At 35.2% G+C, this 15,016-nt stretch overlaps 1 pseudogene; it reads right to left on the bottom strand.

Moving 5' to 3' along the window:
* Nucleotides 1-13,898: 13,898 nt before the first annotated feature.
* The window catches only part of LOC141522873 (small kinetochore-associated protein-like), a 103,965-nt pseudogene continuing 102,847 nt past the window's right edge, over nucleotides 13,899-15,016 (bottom strand).

Below are 15,016 nucleotides of genomic sequence, written 5' to 3'. Positions count from 1 at the left end.
GTATGCCCTGGTATGAGGAAGGGGCTAGAAAAAGGTGCTCTAAAATTGTCTCCTTACCCAGTGTCAGCCTGATCACCATGGAAAGTAGGACTCTCATCCTGTCATTTGAAGCACATACACAAGAAAAAGGACAAGAACTTCTGCAAAGATGATTCTGCTCACTATCAGTATATGGGACCGTACACACACTTTTTAGACAACATAAAACCCAGTAGACCTGAAATAAAAGAACCTCTTATTATGTAACAACTCAGCTGGTATCTCATCCAAATAACAGCCCTGTTTGAACCAGTGCTGGTAAATGAAGGCCAGCTTACTGAAATTGGAAATGAATATAATTTTTTCTGGATTGGTCACCATGAAGGGAGTCATGAAGCTGGTGTAGGTTTTGCAATCAGAACTAATCTAGTGAACAGGCTTGTATTCCTACCCAAAGGAATTAACAACAGCCTCAGGATAATGTAATTGCCACTTTGCAGGACAATACCATCTTGCCATCATCAGTGACTCTGCTCCCACCATGATGAAACTTGATGAAGTAAAAGAAAAGTTTTATGAAGACCTGGGGGCCGTTATACCAATGTACTTAAAGAGGACAAGCTTATAATTCTGGATGACTGTAATGCTAGAAAATCTCAAAATACCAGACAAAGTAGGGAGTCCTTGGCAGGAATGTAGTTGGAAACATCAACTACACCGACCACTTACTACTGAAGACTTTTATATCTTATGACTTATTCATCCCCAATCCTGTCTTCTGCTTACCAAAATCCAATAAAATGTTGTGGATACACCTTCACAGAAGATATTGGCATTACTTGGTCATGTGATTACAAGGAAAAGAGAAAGACAGTATGTGAGATTAATGAAGGAAATATTTTTGCAGAATGCTGGACTATTCTATCCAAGCTAAATATACACATTCAACAGAAATGGAGGCCGGCAAAATGGCTACCAAAAGAATTAATGTCAAAAGATTATAGTGGTTCCCTGACCTGGAATAGTTTATCACTAACTTGGGCTGAAAGTTGAGTCAACACACAGTTGACAACAATGGAACAGAAAAAGGGTAGGAAGTTTGCAGAGACCTGGTGTAGAGCTCTGCATTTGCTCATGTGGGTCAGTCATTCTCAAACATCAAGACTGGTTTGATGAAAACAAAGGAGAAATACAGAAGTTGCTAAATGGAAAATGAAAACTCCTCAGGGTTTACCAGAGAGATAATTTATTTCTAAGAAAACCATATTTGTTTAATTCCATCAGAAGTAAAATATAAGCACAGCATAGAGAGATTTTAAGATTCTTGACTCAGTGAGAAGGCAGATGAAATTAAGTTTTTTGCAGATAGTAACAATTCAAAACACTTTTATCATAGGACTGAAGGCTATTTATGGACCAAAAAGCTATGGTGCATCTCAATCCCTCAGTGTTGATGTAATCATATTGATCAGTGTTAGGCACATGATCCTGGAGAGATGGGTTGAAAACTTCCAAAGTATCCACAATAGATCATCATGAATCATTGCTGGAGCCACTGACTATTTACCTCAGGTTGCATTCAGTTTCTCCCTAACTAAAGTCATCTACCAAAGAGTGTGCTCTCAGAAAGGGACAGGGAATAGTTGATATGGTATTTACTTCAAGAGACCTACAAGATAAATGCCTGAAGCAGAACAGAGATATGATCAAGTCCTTTCCTACTATCAGACATGAAGGAATAAAGACAATTACATAAATTTGGTGTGAGACTTCTGACCAAGATGGTGGAGAGAAGACAGCTTCCTGATTTCCCCTCAGAAATAATATGAGAGAAACCTCTTAACAGAAATTTGATCAACAAAACCCAGAAAGAAAAGCTATAAGAAGAACATCTAACAACTAGCTCTGTTTTAGGGGGACTGTGGGTAAGCCAAGATCAGAAAATAGAGAGCCAGCCCAGGTGCAAGAGTGGGGTGAAGCCAGAGGACCAGTCTTAATTGCAGAGATTTGGGCTGTGGAAGAAGAGGTCTGGGGAGCCCCAGTGGGGCAGGAGGGCGAATTCCAGCATGGGACAGTTGCAGAGTGTGGCTGGAAATCATTCTTCTCTGGGAATGAGCTCTGTACATTTAGCAAAGCCCTCTTCCCAGAACAAACACAGTAACAGCACCCGCACGCCCAGGCTCAGGCATTGGCAACAGAGCTCCCTCAGCTGAAAGGGAGATTAACATTTTCACACCAAGGCCAAGCCCACAATGCTCAATGATAATTTAAACCCTGCTGATCCCCCTAACCCATCTAGGCATAGGGAAAGGGACTCAAGTAAATACCACTGACACTCCAGAGAAAGTAAACAGCACCCATCTACTGGCCAGCCCTCTTGGAGTTACTAAACCTAGTGAGCAAAGACTCTAGAATTTTCAAAAGCAAATCTCTGTGAGCCAGCCCCTCCTCCACCATGAGATCCTAGGAAAATGAAGAAAGGCCAGTGTAAGGGGGGACACATTGAAAACTACTTTGAAGGAAGAGATGCTATCGCAGAGAAATCTCGAACTCCTGAGGGAAATATGAATTGGTCTCCAGCCCAGAGAGACTACCCAAAAGAAATCAGGAAGGAGTTTAAAAAATCAATTGGACAAATTGGGGAAAGAAACCCAAGAAAAAAATTAACACCTTGCAAGAGAAAATTGACATCTTGCAACAAGAAAACTTATCCTTATTACACACAAAGGGCAACAAAAGTCTACATACCCTTTGATCCAGCAATATCCCTACTGAGTCTATACCCTGAAGAGATTATGAAAAAAGGCAAAAACATCACTTGTACAAAAATAAATAGCAGCCCTATTTGTGGTGGCAAAGAGTTAGAAATTATGTAAATGTTCTTCAATTGGGGAATGGCTTAACCAACTGTGGTATATGTAAGTAATGGAATATCATTGTTTTAATAGAAACCAGGAAGGATGGCAATTCAGGAAAGCCTGGAAGGATTTGCATGAACTGATGTTAAACTAGATGAGCAGAACCAGAAAAACGTTGTACACCCTAACAGCAACATGAGGTTGTAACCATCCTTTATGGACTTACTCATTGCCTTAGTACAACAACCAGGGATAATTTTGAGGTATCTGTGATGGAGAATGCCATCTGTACCCATAGAAAGAATCATGGAGCTTGAACAAAGACCAAAGTCTATTACCTTTAATTTAGAAAAAAAATCATGTTATCTTATTATATAATCCTGATATCTCCTATACTTTATTTTTCTTCCTTAAGCATATGAATTCTTGCTCATCAAATTGAACTTAGATCAATGTATGCCATGGAAAAACTGTAAAGAATAGCAGACTGCCTTTTGTGGTGGGAGATTAGGGGAAAAATGTAAAACTAAAAATGAATAAAATCTTTAAAAAAAGAAAACAAATCCTTGTAAAATTTAATTGAACAAATACAAAAATAAAGTAATTATCTCAAATCCTCAATTAGGCAAATGCAAAAAGAAAATAATTCAAAACTACACTTGGTCAAGTCAAAAATTACTTCTAAAATAGTATTATCCAATTGGAAAAGTATTTGAAAAAGGTAAATGAAGAAAATTCTTCTCTAAAAACAGGAATGGAACCTGTAGAAACTAATACCTTCATGAGATAACAAGAATTTTTTAAACAAACTCAAAAAATTGAACAAATAGAAGGAAATGTAAAATACCTCATCAGAAAAACCACTAACCTTGAGAATAGAACCAGGAGAAACAACGTAAGAATCATTGTGCTTCTTGAAAACATTGAAGAGGGGAAAAAAGCATGGATTTAAAAGTAAAGGATTTAATGATGAAAAATTATCCTGATATGGAACCAGAGGACAAAATAATTATTGAAACAATACATTGATCCCCTGCAAAAATGGATCCCCAAATGAAAAATCAAGGAATATTCTGGCCAAATTTCAGAATTTTCAGATAAAAGAAAAGATCCTGCAAGCAGTCAGAAAGAAATAAATTAAATAGCAAGAAGCCACAATAAGGTATACAAATGACCTGTGTGCATTAACATTAAGGGATTGAAGGTCCTGTAATGACATATTCCAAAGACCAAAGGCCCTGGGAATGCAGTCAAGAATTCAATATCTGGCAAAACAGAGTCTTCTCTTCCAGGGGAAAAGATGAACAGTTAACAAAACAAGAGACTTCCAACTCTTCCTGATGAAAAGACCAGACCTAAATAGAAAATTTGGACATTACACAGGAGACTCAAGAGACACATGAAAAGGTTAAAAAAAAGATAGTAAAGTAAAAAAATAAACTGTGATTCAATAAGAAGAAACTGGCTATATCCCTATCTGAGAGAAAGATTCTCATAACTCTTGAGAACTGTAACTCTATTAGAGAGAATATCCTTAGCCAGAAGTGAAAGACACTTATGACATATCTGTGACTCTGATAGAATGATTTAAAACCAATATCTCCTTAATAAGGGGGGAACAGCAAAAAGACATGAGGATGGGAGAGATTGAATGGGATGAGTCATATTACATTATGAGGTACAAAGGACCTACTGCAATAAAGGAGGTGAGACTGCCTGAATCTTACTTTCATCAAATTATGTATAAAGTTGACATACACACATTCAGTTAAGTTGAGAAACTTTCCTACCTTTCAAGTATTAAAATGTAAATGGGGAGGGGGAGGAAAAAAGGAACTGATAGAAGGAAGAAGGGGTAAAAGAATGGGGAAAGAAGGGGGAGGGGAGTTGGATACAAGGGGGCAACCACACTAAAGATTGTGATAATCAGAAACAAAGTAATGGAGAATATGGATAAAGTGAGAAAAAGGGGGGAAATATAAACAGAGGGAAGATAGTATAGAGGACAATAAAGAATTAGTACTTATAACATTGCATGTGAATGGGATGGATTCTCCCATAAAATGTGAGCAAACAGCAGACTGGATTAAAAACCAGAATTCTACAATGTGCTGCTTGCAAGAAACTCATTTGATGCAGAGATATACATACAGAGTAAAGGTAAAAGGTTGAAGCAAAATATATTTTGCTTCAGCTGAAGTGAAAAAAGTAGGGTTAACAATCCTTAGAGAAAGAAGCAGCAAAAACAGAACTCATTAAAAGAGATAAGGAAGGAAACTATATCCTCCTAAAATGTACTATAGACAATGATGTAATTTCAATACTAAACATGTATGCACCAAGTGTTATAGCAACCAAATTCTTAGAAGAGAAGTTGAATGAATTACAGAAGACATAGACAACAAAACTCTACTGGTGTAGATAAATCTAATGATAAAATAAACAGAAAGCATGTTAAGGATGTAAATAGAATGTTAGAAAACCTAGTCATTGATAGACCTTTGGAAAATTTGAATGGATTTGAAATTATATATATTTGCAGTACATGGCATTTACACATATTTGACCATGTACCAAGGCATAAAACCCTAATAATCAAATGCAGAAAGGCAGAAATAGTGAATATATATTTCTCAGATCATAAGGCCATAAAATCAAAATCACATGCAATAATGGACCAGGGATAGATAAACCTAGAACTAATTGGAATCTAAAAATCTAAATAACCTCATTTTCCCACATAATTAATCATTTGATTAACAGTCCTAGCATATTCTTTTATAATTTTTTTATTTTCCTAAATATATTTACACACTACTAAAATATTCTTGTTTAAAAGTAAATATAATTCCCTTCCCCCCACAAAAATATAGAACTTCATAAGAAATAAAGTAAAAGAAAGAGGAAAAAATGTGTTTCAGTGTGTGTGTGTTCTGATACCACCAGCTCTGTGTTTATTGGTTCACATTCTTTACCATAAGTCCATCATAGAAGTTACTTCCATATTTTCCCACAGTTGTTGTTGCTTATTGTAATTCCCTCCATCCATTAATCCCCACTACCATCTATTACATTTTCTTGCTACTTTCAATTAGTCCTTCTTCAAAAATGTGCTATGTGGCAGCTTCTGCACAGACAAAACCACTGTAAACAAGATCAAAAGAAATGTAGGAAAATGGAAAATAATTTTTACAGCTTGTATTTCTGACAAAGGACTAATTTCTAAAATATATATAGAGAGAACTTCATCAAATTTCTAAAAATATCAATCCATTCTCCAATTGACAAATAGTCAAACGATATGCAGAGGCAATTTTCAGATGAGGAAATCAAAGCAATCTATAGTCTTATGAAAAATTGCTCTAAATCATTACTTATTAGAGAAATGCAAATTAAAGCATCTCTGAGGTACCACCTAACACCTCATAGACTGGCTAATATGACCAGAAATGATCAATGGAAGGGATTTGGGAAATCTGGGACACAAGTGCATTGTTGGTGGAGCTGTGAATTCATCCAACCTTTCTGGAATGTAATTGGTAATAAAATGTGTATTCAATACCACTATTGGGTCTGTACCCTGAAGAGATCATGAAAAATGACAAAATAATCACTGGTATAACAATATTCATAGCAGCTCTGTTTGTGCTAGCAAAAAAATTGGAAATAGAGTGGTTGTCCATCAATTGGTGAATGGCTGAACAAATTATTGTGTATGTATTGTATGAAACACTATTGTATTATTAGGAAACCAGTAGGGATGGGAATTTAGAGAAGTATGGAGGGATTTGCATGAAATGATGCTGAGCTAGGTGAGCAGAAACAGAACATTTTTCAGCACAACAGTAAGATGGGGTTGGTGAGCAGTCTTAATGGACTTGCTCATTTCATGAGAACAATAATAATCAGGGATAATTTTGGGGTATATGAAATGGAGAATACCACCTATATCCAGAGAAAAAATTGTGGAGTTTGAACAAATACCAAAGATTATTACCTTTAATTAAAAAAAAGAGTTATTATATAATTTTGCATCTCTTGTATTTTACTTTTTTTTCAGGATATGATTGCTGTTTCAACACATTCAATTTAGATCAATGTACATTATGGGAACAATGTAAAGACTAATGGATTGCCTTCAGTAGGGGATTGGGAGAGGGCAGTGAGATTGGGGGGGGGGGGAATTGTAAGATTCAAAAATAAATAAAAAATTTTTAAATTTTCATTGCCTGGAGAAGTTCATTAATATTAAATATCAATTTTATTCTTGTAATTTATATTGTTCTTAAACTTTCCTAAGCACCAATGGAGTAAAATAGAACTGCATACTTTCTCTTGTGCCTTTTAGCATGATATTTTCAGCCAGGTTGCAAATGCCTTCAATGAGGACAAACACAGCATCTGTGTTAGCTATTTCACTGATGGTAAATTCTTCAACCTGACAAGGCTATATGCTAAGATTAATGTAAAGGGAGGGATTCTGTGTGATTTTTTTGTTTGCAAATGACTGTGGACTCAATGCAGCCTCTGAAGCTGAGATAGAACAAAGTATGGGTCAATCTTTGTTTTTTGTACTAATATTGGGTTGACAATTAAAACTAAGAAATACATATGCTTCATCATCCAGCACCACACCATCCACATGTGAAATACTGATTAAAGCAAATGGAGTTTTGAATACTGTGTATAAGTTCATTTATCTTGACAGTACCTTGACCTTTCTAGAGCTGTACACACTGAAAATGAGTTTCATACTTTTCATTGTCATAGTTAGTTTAGTATTTTGGAGACCCTGAAGAAAATTGTGGGTGAGAAGTATTAGATAAACAGACCACCAAACTGAAGATGTACAGAGCCAATGGTGCTGAGTTCATTGTTGTATGCCTGTGAGATCTCACAGTCTACCAGTGCCATGCGAAGAAACGCAATGATTTTCATTTGAAATCTTTTTTTGGAAAATTCTGAAGATAATCTAGCTGGTTAAGACAGCAGACACTGAGATCATTCTCCAACTCATCTGTCAAGCATTTAAATGCTACTATAGATAGCACATCTCTGATGGGCTGGAATGGCAAATTTAAGTTTGCCAAAATAGATTATATTATGGAGAATTCATATAAGTTCTCACATGGTGGTCAGAAAAAGTGATACAAGAATACTCACAGTCTCTCTTGAGAACTTTGGAATTAATTGTGTGACATGGGAGACACTGCCACCATGGCATGCCCTTATCAATCAATTCTTAGGGGAGGACTCTCAAGTTTTCTGTTTAAAACTGAAACAATTGCCATTTACACCTCATTGAGTGTATCACTGAGCACATCAAAGCCTAAACAATAAAAAAAAATAGACTTGGACTGGGAATTATTATTTTTATTATCCAGTCAATGAAAGCCAAATTTAGATTTAAGGCATATTTCTTGAACTGGTATAGTAAATGCCTTGTTAATGGAGTCATGAACCAATCTGACTAGGAAGAGATTCAAAACTATGTCCAAAGGGCAATAAAACTGTGCTTATCCTTCAATTCAGCAATACTACTACTACTACTACTACTACTACTACTACTAGTACTACTACTACTAATACTAATACTACTAGGCCTATATATCAAAGAGATCATACAAAAGGGAAAAAATAACCAAGTTACAAAAATATTTATAGCATATCTTTTTTGTAGTGGCAAATAATTGAAAATTAGGGGATGCCAATTAATAGGGATGTAGATGGAAAATTTTTGGTATAAAAATGTTTTTTCTTACTATTGTTCTATAAGAGATGATGAACAGGTAGACATCAGAAAATCATGGAAAGACTTGCATGAATTGATGCTGAATGGTTCCTGCAGAACCAGAATATTGTTCACATTAGTAGCAGCATTGTGTGACTTTTCTGAGTAATTCAGTGACCAAGGAAAATTTTAAAATGACTTTTGATGGAAAATGTCATGCTTATCCAGAGCAAAAACTATGTAGTCTGAATACAGAGCAAAGCATAAAATTTTTACTTTTTTAAACTTGTTTTACCTTTTTAAACATCTTTATCATTCCCCCCTTAGTTCTGATTCTTCTTTCACAATATTATTAATATAGAAACATGCTAAACATAATTTTTCATGTGTATAACCTATATCAGATCCCTCTCATAGGGAGATGGAAGGGAAGAGAGGGAAGTAGTAAAATGTGAAATGCAAAAGATTCCAAAAAGTTGAATGTAGCAAATCTTTCCTTGAAATTGAAAAAAAAAACCAAAAGAGCATTAAATTATTTAGAAAAAAGATATCTAGTCTGAAAGCCCCAAGACATCTGGAGAAATTTTAGAAACAGTCACAGACACTGTGATAAACACAGGGGATCCTACAGCAAAATGACATAGTATCTAATCTAATGGAACTTATTGTCCATAAGAAAAGAAAATGCATATTTATGTTCCTGTTATTGTTTGTCCTTCAGTCTGGAGGATTATAACCTCAAGAAGATGATATATGATTTATTTTTTGGACAGTGACAGAAGGGAGGGAGAGGAGGGAGGAAGAAAAAGAGAGAAAGAGAGGGAAAGAAGGAAAGAAGATAGGAAAGGAGGGAGGGAAGAAGGAAGGAATACTTTTAATCATATACTAAATAAATATACTAAATGCAAACTAGATAGGGAGGGAAGAATTAATAGTTGGGAAAGTAAAAAAGCAGTTTTGTATAAAAAATGCTACTCTAGTCAGATCTTTAAGTAAGAGAATCAATACAGTGAAGATGATAATGGAGTGCATTCTAATAATGGAGGATAGCCAATATTAAGGCAGGAAGATTGAGGCTACAATTTAACGTGGGAGTGATGGCAAGAAAAATTAAACAACTGGACAGTAGAGAATGGGAAAGGAAGTAATTCAATAATAATAATAATAATAATAATAATAATAATAATACTGTATAACATGAAGCCCATAAATGCTAAGGAAACAAAGAAAGCCTAATGATGATGATGATGTTATGTAGAATTAGAGAAAATAACAAGACACAGGAACAGCTAAAAGACAGCAAGAATTAAAATAGTTTTTCTTGCATATGGTTCACAGACTTCTGGGGAAAAACATGCAAATAGTTATACCCAAAGTAGATAGGGAACAGTATAAATTGGCAATAATCTTATTTTAAACATGGAAGAATCTCAATTTCTTTCTTGGCATGTCAATTCTTCTCAATGGAGAAGCTCTGTCTAAAAATGCTACTATTCACCTGTTTTAAGCAGTTTCTGGAGACATTCTTGGGACAGTGAGGTCACAAACCTGGTATGCGAAAGGAAGTGACAGGTCTTCAACTCTATTATTCCTGAGTCTGAGGTTGACAATTTACTGCTTATCACAACTTCTCTTGTACCACTTAGGTTAAAGAACTGACATAAAGAAAAGCACTAAATTTGGAGTTTGGAAGAACAGAGTTTAAATACAGTCTCACACACTGAATAAAATGTGCAATTAGATCAGTGCAACAGATTAGATAATAAAGAATCAGAAACAGTTGGGTTCAATAGTTCAATATTTCATGAGGCTAAAAATGTAAATTAGAGAAAAACTAAATAAAATTATTTCCTATTTGACAAGAACTCAGGAAAAACTGCTAAGATAAAAATGTTATATTATAAGCCATAACAAGATCAAAATAAGTATATGATGTTAGTATTAAAGAACTTATCAGAAAAGAGAAGAGAGAAAAAGAGAAAGGGAAAAAGAGAGGGGGGAAACAGTAGCAATTAGAATTCCAGAGAGACAAAGCGACAGTCAACAGACAGAAGAGAGAATCTGCTGCAATAACAAAGTCAAACAATGACAGTAAAATGAGAAGTTTTTTGATCAGGAAAACACACTTCCACCAAAAGGCCCTGATAAGGGACTGATGTTTAAGATATGTTGATAAAGACCACAGATACATACCAAGAATCATTCTGTAATATTTAAGTGATCAAAGAATAGGACAACATAGATTTGAAAAGAATTGCAAACTATCATAATCATATAGCACAGGGAAATATTGTTTCACATCACTCATAGTATAATAAAAGAAAATCAAAACAAATTGGAATTTCATTTCACCATACATAGAAGTCTGACAAACATAAAAGCAGATAAAATTAGTCACTATTGTGAAAGTATGGAATAACAAAAACATTAACACAATATTGGTATAACTGTAATTTGGTCCATTCTCCAAAAGGGAGTTTGGAATTATGCTTTAGACAGTGACTAAATTATCCATATCATATTATAGGTATTTATGTACATCTTTCATCACATTGAAAGCTAATTGAGGTGAGAAATTGTCTCTTATTACAGTAGTGACAAACTCAGAGAACCACTCATCCAAAATAAGGATCTCTGAAATTTTTATATGACTTAGTTTTAACATATATAATATAGCCATGCTTTATTGTATTATTTACTTATGTTAAATATTTCAGAGTTACATTTTAATATTTATTTGGCTGCACTCTGGCATATTGTAGGAAATAAGTAAATAAATGGCTGGGTATTTGATACATCTGTCTTAGTGTATTATATATTCTCATTATTTATCATAGCACATGTGTAATCTATGATTTTTAAAGGAAAAATATATGATTAAAACACAAAATTAGTCATATATTTAATCAGAATATGCATCAAATTTTGAAAAAAAAGTTCAATAGAACACATTTTCTCTACCAGAAGATATTTCAAAGTTAGAGGTGAATAGTTGAATTGTAATATTATTTCTGGTATGGGAGATACATGCTTATATCATGAAAAATTACTGTATATGAGATTTTCATCATTGTTTGATAAGATTCATTATTACTTTGTTGTTTTGATAAGTCTTTGCTACAAAATGTGTTATTATATCAAGGAAAAAGGAAGGAAAAAGTGAAGGTAAAGTGAGATTTTTTTTTGGTGGGGGGTAGAGGGAGAGAAGTCACAGTAAATACTTCCTTGACTGGCAACTGAGTATTAATTTTGATTGTGATATGAATATCCCATATCCCACTTAAACACTAAATCAGCAACTTGTAGGTATTGACAATAAAGGAGATTGGAAATAATCTGATTTATTTGGTCTAAACTTTATGTTGTAGAAAGGATTTTGTGGATGGATATTGAAAAAAATTTCATAAGCCTTTTCAGTCTTGACCATATTATTAGCCACTAAAAAAAAGTCTTCACTTCATCTCTCCTTTCTCTTACCATCTTGACCTTTTATCCTTTAGGCCTGCCTTGTCCTTAGTTCTCTGCTCCTATTCTGAACAAGAAAACAATTTGAAAGAAGAACTAAAGAACATGCTAGCTAAGTTCATTATAAAATTATACTCACTAATCTGAACTGGGCCCTCTGTAAGATTTGGCAACTCTTAGGTTGTTTTTTTTTTTTTTTTTTGCAAGGCAGATGGGGTTAAGTGGCTTGCCAAAGGCCACACAGCTAAGTAATTATTAAGTGTCTGAGACCAGATTTGAACCCAGTTATTCCTGACTCCAAGGCCAGTGCTTTATCCACTACACCACCTAGCCGCCCCCCAATATGGCAATTCTTTTATTCATCTTAGTGCTTCTGTCTTACTCCTCTCTGTTTATTCCAGACAGTATCAGCTGCTCTGACCTTCACCTTTCTTGTGGTTCAGCAAAAGACCTTATACTCTGTGTAGAAAATTAAGTTCATCCTTCATACACTGCCTCATCACCTTCCTCCTTTCGTCAACCACTCAATGCATTCATCCATCATTACTCTTTCTCTCCTTTCTCAAGAGAATGAGGTAGTCCTTTACCTTGACAAAATTAACCCCTTCACCTGTTTACTTAATTCCATTGTTTCCTGTATCCTCTAGAAATGCTCTATCAAACTCCCCCAACTCTCACCAATCAATCAATAAGCAGTTATTAAGTGTGTGGGCAATGTGCCAGACTTTATATGCAAGGGTAAGAGGGAAGCAGTCCCTATGTTCAAGACTTTCTAGTCAGAAGAAACACAGGTATCTAATTTTTCTTTGTTTACCAGACTTTTCCTTTCACCCTATAAAATATTCATATCTCTCTTACTCTAATAGCAATAAAATAAAAATATCTTTTATCATCATTAAAATCTCTTCATTTTCATCACAAAACTTCTAGGAAGAATCTCTGGTTACTTAAGTCTACTTTCTAAATACCTATTTTATAATTCAATGAAATCTATTTTCCTTGCTTCTTCATTGTTGCTACTACTACTACTACTACTACTACTACTACTACTACTACTACTACTACTACTACTACAAGGTAATCAAGGTAATCTTTATCACTAAAGACAACATCTTCTTTTTTATCTTCATCCTTCTTGAACTTTCTTCCACATTTGATATTCTAGACCAACTCTTTTTGCCATTTTTCTTCCTTGACTTCTATAATGCTACACTCTGTTTATTCTCTTAACTTTTTGATTACTCATTTCTTTTGATAGGCCCTTTTTATTTTTGTGCTAGTATAAAAAATTGTCATTTTATTTATAGAAGTATTTTGTAAATAAATAAATAAATATAAATGAATGAATGAATGATTAAATAAATGAATGAATAAACAAACAAACAAATCCAAACACCAGGTGAGTTGGGCCAAAATGATCACAATAAAGAATCATTCAAAGTCTTATTATTCTATTCAGTTATTTCAGAAAGATATTAGTCATCTACCTGCATTCCTCCCCTCTTCTTTTAAGGACATCTCTACAAACAATTTAACATTTCAAATTTCCAGTACCCAGTATGGGAAGGACACTTCTTGAATATTCTGATAAGTCATTTCAATTCCTGATTCTGCCCTCAAGCTGAATTGTTATTACAGGAAGGCAACCAAAGGTCTAGTTCTCCTAGTTGGATCTTAAGGTTATCTACCAACAGATGATTCACATATCTGATTGCTTGGACAACATAAGTTTCTATGGCAGGAATATTTCTCAATACAAACTTAGATTATTCCAGTTTTGCTTCTGATCATATTTTAGTTGGGAGAATAAGGGAAGTTCTATCTTAGGAAAATTTAAGGAAATGTTCTTTTAGTTTGACCTGATCTTAAGGAATTGCTAACATTTATTTCATTCCCTCAAAGGTGATTGTGAGTTCTTCTTTTTCATTGTTGAATGCTTCCTGTTTTTCTAGGATTCGAGCTCTTTCCTCTTCATCTATCTTCAATTTAGCTTTCAATACCTGTAAGTCCTCTTTTCTCTTTGTAGCTTTCTGCTTAAAATGTTTCAGTTGATCTTTCAGTTTTTCAAAGACCAACAAAGACTCCATTTCCCTTTTCATTGTTTCTTGCAGGTTTCCCAGGATCTCTTTGTCTGGATCAATATTGCAATTCTCCAAAACTGTCAAGAAGCTATCCTGAGATTTCTCCATCAATTCCATCCCTTCAGTCAGGACCTTCACCTCTTCCTGTCTTTCAGTTAGTTTCACATGCAAATGCTTGTTAGCTGGCTCTAACAGTTGATTCTTCTCCTTGAGTTCTTCCTCAGCTCATTGTTGACTTAAAGGTTTGTAGCTCTTTTTAGTGTTCTTAATATCAGCATCCTTAGTCTTCATCTGCCCCTGCTTGGTGGTTTTGTACAATTCATGCTTTGGACCTGTCGAGTTGAGGGCATTGTGGAGTTCTGCTTCTTTGGATCTCTGAGGTATCTGAGTCTCAGAAGCAGCCCAAGAATGTGTCTCTGGCTGACCACCTCCCAACCTCACGGAAGGGGCCAAGTCAATAAGCGTATACTGGGCAGTACTGGCTCTCGAAGAGTGGTCCGGATGGACCTTGGAGAGAATGGGATTCCATTGAAAGTAGTGCTTCACTCGTGCCCAGGTTCCAAGAGCCTGGGTCAGCTGGCCTTGGGGGAAGCAGAGCCGGCTCTCCTCCCCCCACCCTCCTGGGGTTCCCACTCATGCCCTGGCCCTGTTCCTCTCCCCTCCTCTGACTTCGGGTCCAAGTCCCCACCCAACTTATCTCTTACCTCTGATGCTCAACTGCAGAGTCGGGGTTCCTACCTCCCAGTCTGGATGCACTTTACATCACCACCCAGACTCTTTCTCAATAGACCTTATTTCTACCTATAACCCTTAAATATTATGCAATCTACTCTTGCTCATATTACACTACATCTCAGTGAAATTATCTACTTTTGTGCAAATGACTATCAAAAATGTAACTT

This window comes from Macrotis lagotis, chromosome 4 (assembly GCF_037893015.1).
Source record: "Macrotis lagotis isolate mMagLag1 chromosome 4, bilby.v1.9.chrom.fasta, whole genome shotgun sequence".
Lineage (NCBI taxonomy): Eukaryota > Metazoa > Chordata > Mammalia > Peramelemorphia > Peramelidae > Macrotis > Macrotis lagotis.
Note: the sequence above shows the minus strand (reverse complement) of the source record. Positions and strands in the feature narration are given on the sequence as shown.